Raw genomic sequence first — 12,740 nt, forward strand, 5'->3', positions numbered from 1 at the left:
AATCTGTCATAGGAGATTCTTGGCACTGTTATGAACATATCTTGATTTACTTCATAATTAATTTGCCGAAGAATGTTCTGTTGAAAAGTTTTTTCACTGAAATAACGTTAGAAGCACAGATAAATTAGAAATAATTTTCACCGTATTCCAAATTTGCAGGAATGGCAAATCACTTTTTGCTTTGTTTCAAAACAACAATGGGCATGGTACGAAATTTATCTTTTTTTTAAGCTTCAAAAAATGACTTATTCCAGCGTTGTATCACATCATTTGGAAAAACTTTTTTAATGATTTTTGTAATAACTTTTAGAAGGTGTTAGAATTTTACCTTCCAAACTATATACCGCCGTGCTTTGCAAAAGTCAACCTTTGATTTGAATCAATTTTTTTTATATGCAGTGGTTTACAAGATAAAGCCTTTTTCCTCCACTTATTCAATTTTTATGTATCATTTAATTTAATAACAACATGATGATGCTATAGTTTCTCACATCGTGGGAACAAGTGTTTGATTCTCATAGAAAATTAAAAAAACAAATTTTTAAATTTTTCAATGCCGTAAAAAATTTCACCCAGTTTGACGGATTGGCTTAATGATAGCACCTACAAACTTTATATTGCTTTTATTATCCTAAACCAACACTGTTGATGTTCAAATGTTTTTCCGCCAACAACGAAATATTTTTAAATCCAATTTTTAATTCAGTTACCAGTCTAGGCTAAAAACCATCGAAATGCAAATAAAAGATTCGCCTTTTAAATCTCGTTTCCATATACTGAAATATGATTGTTATGCATCACGTGTTTGTTAATTTCAAAATTCCATCCATCCAATTTATATGATTTCAGTAAGTAGAACTTTTTGTAATATTTTTTACCCCTAAATGTATGCAGCAACCTTGTAAATGTATTTGTAAATTTAAAAATAACTGTGAAACCAATATTTTTTCTGACTATCGCGATATCAATCTTAAAACATTTTATTGTAACTTCTTTATTTCTCAACTGATTTTAACTTTGTAAAATGCATTGAACGAGGCTTCAAAAGATTGAAGAGAATTCTTATTTCCATGACAATCTTGATCTCATTTTCTTGTTTACATCATATCTTTTTGAAAAAAAAATTGTTCCTCGTCCTCTTTTGTATTTTCTAGTAATTTGTACACCATGTAATTTCAAGTTTCTATACTCCAAAAATTAGAACGACACTTGATCCCATTGATGAATTTGCAACATTCTGATGGGACATAATAAAAGTGATATTTTTAAAGTTAAGGGAGACTTGATCCCTTATAAAAGGAGACTTGATCCCCTATTATATATTATTAATATTATATAATATTATATAAGATTATTAATAAGGGATCAAGTCTGTTTTTATAAGGGCCCTATAAAAAGAGACTTGATCCCTTATTAATGGAGACTTGATCCTTTATTCAAGGGGACCTAACCCTCGAAAAAATCAAACAAAATCGAAAGATGAATGATCAATTGACTGTTTTGAGTAATACTTATTCTCATTTCTCAATTTATGAAAGACAGAAAAAGAGAATTTATAAAGCTGTTATCGGAAAAATATTAGTTTTTGGATGAAAATTAGTTATGCCGTACTTAGCAATAATCACGATCTATTGAGAAGAAAAAATATACCTTTTGAACTCTAGGGATCAAATGAACCCACAATGAACATTGTAGAAAACTTTTTCTGGAAAAAAGTTGAAAGTTTTCCATTGCTTCAAAAACATTGACATATTTAAATGAATATTTTTGTTACCAATTTTTTTATGTGAGAAACATTTTAAATTGATGGAAAAAGATTAAATGAGTTTGATGAAATTGTTCATCAAACAACAACTCAAAAAGTAAATATGTTAAATTTCGTTGAGCTTACAGCATAGTTGTTCTGCTCCATTTGGCACATTTTTCTAGAACATTTGATATCCGGCTTCGAGAGCGAAGGAATCAAGTATCCTCGTTCTTCCAAATAGACAGCGTTGAAAATCGGGTAAGACAGTCGGGGGAAAGTCGGGTAAGACAGACACCCTAAGGTAGAATCGGTCCAAATTCGGTAGCGGAACAGTGTGGTTTCCATAATTCCGTTTTTAACAGGGCTGTTTGCATCAGGGATCAACTATAGGCAGTTTTTATGGCCTTTTTGAGATACTGAGTACTTTTTGATAGACGAGTTCCCTTGTCAAAGGTCTTCTGAAAGCATATGGAAGATCAAACCGATTTCTCCCAAACATTGTGATTTCCGAAATGCTGAAAGTGTCCGTCTTACCCGACTTTCCAAATCTAAAAAAAAACTTTTGAATATTGATGCGTCTCATTTTTAAAAATACCTATTTTTCCAACCTCTTTAAATCCAAAACTAAAAAATATGCTCCAAACGCCTTGACATCCCGAAAGCAGTTGGCATGTTTTGAGTACAGAGCGTAAATTTGCATTAAAATAATAAACATTTTCGGATAAAATAAACCAAGAATAATGTTTTGTAAATTTTAAATGGAAGGTCATAAGATAAGCTTACGAGAAAAAATATTCAACATCCTCCCAAGCGGACTTCCGCCTTTCAATCGGAAAATTCGAAATGGCGGACAAAAAAATTTTCACATACCCGAAGCCTTCAGGCTGAAGGTCCGTTTTGGAATTTTTTCTTCGTTTTATTTTTCAACTTTTCTTAAATTTTCATGACAAAATTGACAACTCCATTCATCAGCTGCCACTGTGACTTTGTCTGCAGCTCTGAGACCAGTGGAAGAAAATGTCGCTTTCTAACATTTACCTACATTTGTCAATTGGACTAGTTCAGATTGTACTTTTTTCGTAGATCAAAGCCGGACTCATATGGGTTATTCTTTATGCATTTCCAAGTATTTCTGCCAAATTTTAGGTCTTTTGAACTAACAGGAGTGGAAACAGGAGTGCACTTACCCAACCGTAATAAGGTAACCAGTGTCATTTTTTACGCCTGATATTAGACAAAAAATGTTTAATTATTTAACGAGTGGATGGGGGTAGGCTTAATAGCGGCACTTATCCAAACATACGGGAAAATTGTGCCTGAAATTAATGGTAATGAGTATCAGCGTTTCTTTTTTTATCTTGTGTAAAGACTTGAGTAAATCAGGACCTATTGTTAAATGGTTTTGCTACGAACTTTGTCAAGCAAGTGACATGCATTACTTTTTAATAATTTCCTCAAAAATTACCCTAAAATAATTTCGATGTTTTCTAATGCTTGGTTTCAAAGCGCATCTGAGCGGTTGAAAAACTTTAGCCTTAATAGCACCAGAACCACTCCGAGTCATACCTGTTAGCTTCGCTGTCTAAACAGTGTCTGTCAATCAAAAGTCAAATATAAAGATCACTTCGAGAGCGACCTACCTCAAGCAGCTGCTATTTAAAGTAAGTATTCGCATTCCAAGACTGATTATTTTTACAATGAACTTGGTAGGATAGATTTTCAAGGCCAATGTTCAGCAAATACAGTGTTACGTACCTGGGTAGCTACAGCCATGTTGGATTCAAAAATAAGTTTCGTTTCTTTGAAACGAATGTTAATCCGCTTCTTTAAATTTTCGTTACCGTAAAATGGGGTAACTTTGATCACCGGGGTATATTTGACCAACAATAAACTTTTACACATTATCATCAATAACTCAGTCTTGAGTTTGAATTTTTGAAAACTGTTTTCTACGTTTGAAGCCTATTAATTGAGTATCAAATAGGCAAAATTTGGTTTGTATTTGAAATTTATTTTCTGTTAGTAAAAAATGTAATTTCAATATCTTAAATATCTATTTTTCCAATGCTCGCATACAAACAGCTCTCCTGATGATATCAAAAAGCATTTAGATGCAAACGGGTTGTTTAATGTGAAAGAACATTTTTTTTCTTTGTATATGAACATTTATAGTGCTATTTTATAGTCACTTAATGATAAATTTTTGATATTTAAAAAATAAGGACATTTTCCAAGAGTAAGCCCGTATTGAACAAATGAATAGGAACCCTTGGAATAGGAACTTTGAAGAAAAAATGAAAATCGAAATAGTAGGAGGGCCTAGGGGAATGTATGGAGGTAAAATTTTATTTGTATTTTGAAGATCAAACTATTTAGCAATTATAATAATTTTCGCCCCTGTAGGCAGCATCATAGTTATTTTTTCGATTCTGAATATTTTTGAAATAAAACGTTAAAAATCAAGTTTGAATTGATAAACTAGCATTTTTAAATATTATGAAGGTGTTTTGTATCCTTTATGATCAGGAAAATTCGTGAAAACCTCAAAAAATGAGACTGTTCAATGTTACTCCAAAGCATCGAATTCTGAACAAAGACGAAATCTATTTTTAAATCAAATTTTAAAAGCTCTAATAAATTTCTGCGTCCATTTTTTACGTTCATATGAGTCCAGTACTGGTTTTGAAAATATAAAACATGCCACATTCCCCTTAACAGAAAAAATAATTGAAATATATTAAAAAAAGTGGTCAATATTACCCCGGATTACGGTACTCCTATTTTTTTAATTTTTTTTAGATTAAAACTTTTTCGTATATGGAAACTATTTAACCGTTTCGTATTCCATTTGATCTAAAAAAATGTTGCCAACGATCTAGTCTTACTGTAGTTAAGAGTTTCTTGGTCACGACGACGACGACCATCAGCATTATATGCATTTTCTATTGAAGTGCACCACACTCCATGCTAAAGTTTATTTCTTTTAAACAGCGAAGTACAATTCTAATGATCATCATCGACGATTCTGTCTGCCATTCTCCGTGATTAATTATGATCGCGATGCGATACCTACTAATGATAGATCATGCTTTCAGGAGTTAACCTTTTGCGTTAAAACATTGTCATTGGTTGGGCAAAAATTGTCATTGAAATATTTTCAGAGACAATGCTTTTAAGCACGATAAGCTTTAAACGAGGACCTTCTTTAGAAGAGTATCAGTCTAGAGGTGGCAATTAGAACTGTTGAACAACTTTGGGTTTCATATTGAGTTAGAAAAATATTTTTAAAATATCTTACTTTTAGGGCGAAATTGAGAAATGAGTCAAACTAACTTCATTATTTTGAATTTTGGAGATTAAATTAGTATTTATGTAAACCGCTCTAGAATTTCCACGAAAAAATAACTTAAGAACTAACTCAGCCTCACTTTGAAGTACTTCAATTAGCACCTTCATTCGAGTGTACAAATTCTACCAAGCATTTATTATTTAGGAAACAAATTGCAAAATGTTACCTCATTTTTCGCACCATTCAGAACGATCCGTCAGCTGAAAATATTCGCTAGTTGTGACGGTCAATGCATGAGATGAGACAAAAACAAGCACCATCCACTCCATTGTTGTTGTGATGAGGATAGGATTTATGGATAGCGAAAAATTTTCGAATCGTGGACAATAAATAACTGCGCCAGCTGTAGAACAAATACTGAAATTCATACCCAACTTTAGACAGTAGGGCCAACAGCGGCGCAGAATCCGCAGAACAAGTGAGTTCGTTGTTGATACAACATATTCATAGTACCAATGTAGTAACAATGAAATGAGCCACATTCGATGAGACCGGTCAGCCAGCTTTTATGTTCTAGATTTCAAATCAAATTATTCAATTTAACGGACTTCCCCCTCGTGGACACTTGTTGAAAAGCAATGGCGCAATCAGTCTGAATGAATCAGTGCGAAACAAGTAGAACGTCACCATGAAAACTGCGCTTGAGTTTTGAGAACATGTTTTGCCAAAAATGTCAAAATATGCGGAGATTTAAATGACTGGGTTTTTATTGCCAAACTTAAATACAGTTTCTTACTCAGCAATTGCCAATTTTATTCATTGCATATTTATAACAAACTTTTCATAAAAAGTCTTGGTTTATCTCTTTTTGATAAAACTTTCGAACGAAAACTGAAAAGCGCGTGTCCTGTGAGGCAAATCGGGAAAGTTTTCAGGCTGAAGACATAAAACTAAATTAAAAGAACAATGTACTACAGTACAATACAGTACCGTAATACAAACATAAAGCACCAAAATTCACATTTTTCCAAGGTGCAAATAATTTAAGAGCTTATTTTGAAAAGTTTGGTCGCTGATATAACTAGATATGCAATTATTTTTTTTTCTATTAACTCTTATTTTCGAGATGACCTCGTAAAAATCCATCAAATAAATTCGAGGACTTTTTATGCAAAAATGAAGCAAATTGTAAAGATTTAAAAAAAAAAAGGTTTTAACTCAATGATCAACTTTCCTGAAATCTGCGAATCGGTTCGACTTCTGAGAAAAAAATTAAAGTTTTCTTTTTGTTAATTTTTCCCAATTCTGTAAAAACGAGAATTTCAACTAAATTTCAAAGAAGGTTCTACCCAAATATTTGATATTTCTTGAGCAAAAGTCAAATCGTTTACCAATTTTTTAATGCGTTAAGATTTCCAATTTTAAATATTCGTAGACTTTATTGAATGATGTCAGAAATAGTTGTTATCGTAAACTGGAGCACCGTAAACATACAACACTTTTCAACTTCAAAGGCTTCTAAAAGATTTGATGTCCACAGAGAATCATACCGCTTGCACATCAAAAGTTCTAATGTTGATGGGGCATCAAATTGACGTTGTCTGAAAGATTATTGGTTGCACTAGTAATTTTAAATTTTACAAAAACATGCGATTTTCACTCTAAATACTAAGAAAAAGGAGTAAGTTACAACAAACTTAGTTTGTAATGAAAAATCAAATGAAAGTTTGAAAATTTATATTTATTCATATGATTATGATGTCATAACGCAGGAATATCAGTATTTTTCGGTTTCGTTTGAATTAAATTTTACATTTTTTCTTTAAAAAATGTTTTTAAAGAAAAGGCATAAGGATGCTGCATACATTTAGGGGTAAAAAATACTACAAAAAACTACAAGCTGGAAAAATCATAAAAATAAATATTTGGATGAATGAAATTTAGAAATTAACAAGCATGTGATGCAAATCAATCCTATTCCAGCATATGGAAACGAGATTTTAGCCCAGTCATGTAACTGGATCATAAAAATATTTATTCAAAAAATTTAAGCCAATCCGTCATACCGGGTAAAGTTTTTCACCACATCGGAAAATGTTGAAAAATTCACATGAATGCTCGATTTTTTAATTTTCTATTAGAATCAAAAACTTTCTCACGATGTGAGAAACTATGTCATCATCATTTTGTTATCATTAAATGATAACTTTATTACAATGCATTAAAATAGAATTTGAATAAGTGTTATTGTATACAAATGTTGCCCCAAGCCCTGCTGCTGCATGATGCCTCGTTTGACGGTAAATTTTCTCTTCTAAATTTGTAGAATTCATTTTGTTAAAGCGTTGTATTTCTGAAACACAAATATCAAGGCAAGATCTGAATCTTTGATTGAATGAAGGACAACAAAAAGTTTCAAAATCTGTTTTCAGTTTCCTTCAGTTTTATCAAAGATCGATCAAAGATTTTACTTAAAACTGATCAATTGTTTCAAATTTTCACACGCCATCTCACAAAAACTAGAGGTGATGGAAAAAATCAATTGAATGATTTGAATGCAGAACGCTTAAATCTTCCAAAATTACTTATAACAACATAGATATCCAAAAATTTAACCCGGGGTGTAATTTTCGCCTAGCAGAAAAAATCAGAAAAACATGCGACGGAGATTGGAGTAAATTTGTTATTCGTAACTGGAAAGGCAACATTGAAAATGTTAACAACACAGTCGCTGCATTCCTTGATTTTAAAAGAGCGTTCGAAACAATTGATCTAACGAAGCTGTTGGAAGTTTTAGTAAGAATTGGGATAAACGGTGTAACGTTTTATCAATTTCGAGTAAAACATGGCTTAAGCACTCAAAAGGTGAGGAATGCATTTAAGCGTGTATCGACGGCAAACGGAAGCACAAACGTCAAAATAATAAAAAAAAAAAAAGGAAAAGGAAAGAAAAAGGGGACAAGACAAGTTTCCACGAGGGGTTCGCAGAAAACCAGCGCCGCGTGCGGAATTGTTTTTTGGCTTCGGATGTTTTTTTGCGCGGATGTTTCCGATAAAGTAGTGCTTGATCGTGGTATGCAGAAGATCCTTCCGGTTCGGGTGTCTTTCGGGAGTGTTCTCCTTGGTGCAGGTGTTGATTCAGCTTGCTGGTGAACGAGCTTCCATGCAAACGCTCGGGCCAGTCAAAAATAAACACGTGCCGAGGTTATGGTACATCGGTACTTTGCGCTGAATGCATGCGGCTGCCAACCAAAAAGGGCTAAAAAAAAAGTGATCCGCCGATTAGCCTCCGGAGAAGATTTCGGCGAAAAGAAAAAAACGGTTTTGTAGCGGTAGTGGTTCTCCGAGGTGGGCAAGCTGCCCTTATCAAGTCGGGACACGCACTAGCTCCCTGACGGCGTTGGTAGCGACGACAGAGCCAACAGCATCATCAATACCGTGCGGCATCGCAGCGGACAGGCGACCAGCTTGGTCGCGGTGTGGCGGTCCGATTACAACTCTTGTCACGGAGATGAGAAAACATCCACCTGCTGCTTCCTGAGGAATTTCGTGGTGCCCGTATCACCGCGCTGCACGTGCTGCTGCCGAAAACAAGAGTAAGTGACACGCATATTTATCCTCTAGGGTGCTCGGCATTAGGCCGGAACTATAAGCCTTTATTTCTTTCCTTGGTCACGGATTGCGCCACTTACAATTCGAGGGTCTCACTCGCTACAACGGCATAGTGTTGAATTGGTTTTGAAGTTATTTAGGTAAAAGGATACAAAGGACTAAGTTTGGTTTTGCCTACTCGCAGTAAAGAGAGAATAAATTGGGAGTTCTTCATGGCAGTGTCTTGGGACCAATTTTGTTTAATCAGTACATCAACGATTTGAAAATGTGTTTACGATACGGCCACCTTAAATTGTTTGAAGATGACTCAGTGTCCTATTGGACTGGTAATAACTTGGACCTTGTGATGCAGAAAATCAAATACTGATTAAGAAAACATTAACTGAGATTTTGAAACAAATAAATTTGTGTCTCAATCTCGACAAACCCAACTGGATGATAATTGGAAATCGTGAAACTTTTGATTGATTGTACCTTACACTGTTATGCTTATTCGAGGAAAGCAATGTCCTATTGCATAGATTTAGGGGTAATTTTTTTTACTAGAGTTCTTACGGATTTGGTAGCGTTATATTTAGAACTAACTTGAGGGAACATATTATTTCGATACGATGTTATGCCATAACAGTTATGGTTCCATAAAACTGTGTTAATAATTGAACATTGAATTCATTTGTAAAACTATTTATGTTATCTTTTTTTTATTCGGGATTTGAAAGTCAATGTCGGAAAGACCAAGTCGATGGAGATCAACACAGGAAATCCCACCAGTTTCATGGTAGCTGGGCAACAAGTTGAGAAAGTGGAGTGCTTCCAGTATCTTGGTAGCCAGATAACGCCTGATGGTGGTACCAGGAAAGACATCGAAACCCGGATCAGAAAGGCCCGATTTGCGTTTGCGAGTCTTCGAAACATCTGGCGATCAGGCCAAATATCTCTACGAACGAAAATCCGAATCTTCAACTCAAACGTCAAATTCGTATTGCTGTAAGGGTGCGAAACTTGGTGCACATATGCGGTAATGACGCGAAAACTGCAAGTATTTGTAAATCGCTGCCTACGGAATATCATCCGCGCTTGGTGGCCTGGCAACTGGATCTCGAATGAGGAACTACATCGCCGGTGTTATCAAAGGCCGCTAGAAATCGAGATTCGGGAACGTAAGTGGAGATGTATTGGGCACACGCTGCGAAAAGATGAAAACGAGATTTGCAGAGATGCGCTAGATTGGAATCCAGAAGCTCATCGAAGAAGAGGCAGACCCAGAAACTCGTGGCGGCGAAGCCTAGCCGCTGAAATCCGAACTGTCGACGAGAATCTTGACTGGGACCAAGTGAAGACGCTGGCCTCGGATCGTCAACAGTGGAGGTCTTTTACCACGGCCCTATGCACCGGAGGATCGGCGCGGTATCATTAACCCTTCGTTTCATAAAGTAACAAATATGCAACAATTAATGTATGGAAAAAGTGAAAAATCGTATTTTATTTTAATTTTTTTTTCTTGATGTAGGTACTCATCATTTCTAACTGTAAAAAATTATTTTTAAGGAAAAATAAAAAATCATGAAATGAAGGATTAAGTAAGTAAGTAAGTAAGGATTTGAATAGGAGGGACTTTAATTTGAGATATTTTATTGATATTTTGTTAAGGGGGGTAGGGTCTAACACTTTCAAAAAATCGTTTTTTTTATTTTTTTATTTTCTTATTGTAAAACATTTCAAGAATGTTGTGTCAAATTTTCAAGTCAATTGAAGCAAAACTGTAGAAGTTATAGGTCTTTATCTCCTCCTATCTAATACTGCAAGAAAGCAAGAGCAGAAACTTCAAACGCGTTTTTCTCGAAAGCACATTTTTAAAGTCCGTGGACATTGTCATTTGAAAACTACTTCTCCGATTCTTTTGAAATTTGGAATTTATCTATAGTTGACAACAATATTTTTAATATCATAGCGAACAAATTAACAAGTTTTTAGAAACAAACTAGCAGCTAAGCAGAAGGATTTTTTTCTTATCATTTGTATAATTGCATCAAAATTAAAATTTAAATGGAAGCTTAAGCCAAGATTTTTTTTTTGGTTTTTAAGGGTTCCCCTAAAAATTAAAGTTAGTCAATCAGCCGCCAATAAATCGATAAAATATAATTTGAGATTTCAGTTTGAAACCTTTATAACCTGCTACAATATCCGAATTATGTTATCTTGATTCGTATTTTGAATGGATTTTTTAAATTTATTGAAATGCCCTTTTGGTTTCCTTAGTAAATCTCTCAAAACCAAATTTTAAGAGGTCGGCATTAAAAAGCTAGTTAGTCCGCTACATGTTTTTTGTATATTTATTATTTAACTTAATTTCTGGAGAACTTACGGCTAAAAAAATCCATCACCTTGTAGAAAAATAACATTTATCAGCATTCTTGCTTGAATAATTGCACCTAGTGGAGTTTGTACATCCGTTACTTCACCAGAAATCCCGTGAGAAAATAAATTTGTCAACAAAAAAGTAGTGGACTAATTAGCGATAAGTGATATAACACCAGACACTAGAAAAAAAAACATGTATCAGCATTCTTCCTTGACTGATTGCTTGTGGTGGTTTTTGTCTATCCACTAGTACAAAAGTTTATTAAAAAAATAAGTGAAAACGATAATTATCTAACATAAACGGAGCGGACAAATTAGCGATTAGCGTTTTAATGCCGGGTACAGCAAATTTTTTACTCTCTAAAAAATTCAAAAAGCTTTTTAATACGATTGCAAACATCCTTTGCTCTACGAAAAACTAAGTAGATTTTGATTTTTTTTTAATTATTTTTCTTGTAAATTGCATAACCTCAGGCGCTACAAAACTTACCTTTCAGAACTTTTTCGGTTGTAGTTTTTATACTTTCCAAACGTTTTTTTCTTATTTTGGAAACATATTAAGACTACCTCATAGCTATATTTTAATGCATTTATTGTCAAAATTGTTCACAAATAAAAGAGACATTTCAACTTCTACGAAAAATAGGAAATAAACGTAGGTATTTGTCGAGTTACTGCCGTTTTCCCAATTCCATCTTCTCTTCTCATTTTCTCGGAAAATCATATTAGAATATATTTTACGTCTTTTATACATATTGAACTTCAAAAAGAATGATACTTTGATTTTTTTAATGAGCAAATAATCGATTAACACGCAATTTAGTTTGATCACTTTTGATCCGAACACCCTTTAATCATAATGTTATATGAAAGTGTCACATACATATCTATATCCTTACTTTACAAACTGGAAAAAAGTTGAAAAGATTTTAATTCTTTTGAACGGTTAGACAAACCAAACAAACAATGTCCAAACGAATTTCAATTCAAATTTTTCGATCTCGTTCTTCAGCATTCGAAAATCAAGTTCAGATAGCATCAAAAGGTCTTAAAAATTCGTAAAATTTATTACCACGATGATACCGTTCTAACCAAACCGAGATGTCTGCCAGCAAGTTATGTTAATGAGATTTCCAAGAACCGAAAATTTGCATATTAGTGGGTGACGCACTCCACATAGCCAGACCTACGGTTTTTGAGTAAAAATTAGCGCACCTGTGAGGACGATGACCAGGAAATGATTACTTATTCCGCGTGTTCGAAAATTGATGATGATGATGACGACGATAGTTACTAATCTTCCAAAGATGCAAAAACTTTTAGCATAGAGTTGAGAGTTCTGTTCATTGATAGAAGCACACCTCCAAACCAATGCAAATAATAACCAGTTTCAGAAGTTGCTCGCGAACCTTCAACAAGACACGGCTCTCTTTTTCTTCTATTGAATATGATTAGAAAATCACATCATTTTGATTTGGCGTTAGTTTGGTACAGAACTGCTTTGAGAAGTTTCTCCATAAAAAAATATTTAAAAGGAATTTTATGTTTTATTAAAACAGAAATCAGTTTTTTTTGTTGAACGAAAAGGAAACATGAAAAGAAATCATTTCCAATTTGGTCAGTTGTAACCGGAGGCGGTTCGGTTGGGGAAGTTTTTAAAAGGGGTAGGTAAGTGGCCGATTTATGCGCCACTCCCCAGAGGGAGATCTTCCACCTGTTTTGCTTTGCCCG

The sequence above is a fragment of the Uranotaenia lowii genome, chromosome 2 (assembly GCF_029784155.1).
Source record: "Uranotaenia lowii strain MFRU-FL chromosome 2, ASM2978415v1, whole genome shotgun sequence".
NCBI classification, from domain to species: domain Eukaryota; kingdom Metazoa; phylum Arthropoda; class Insecta; order Diptera; family Culicidae; genus Uranotaenia; species Uranotaenia lowii.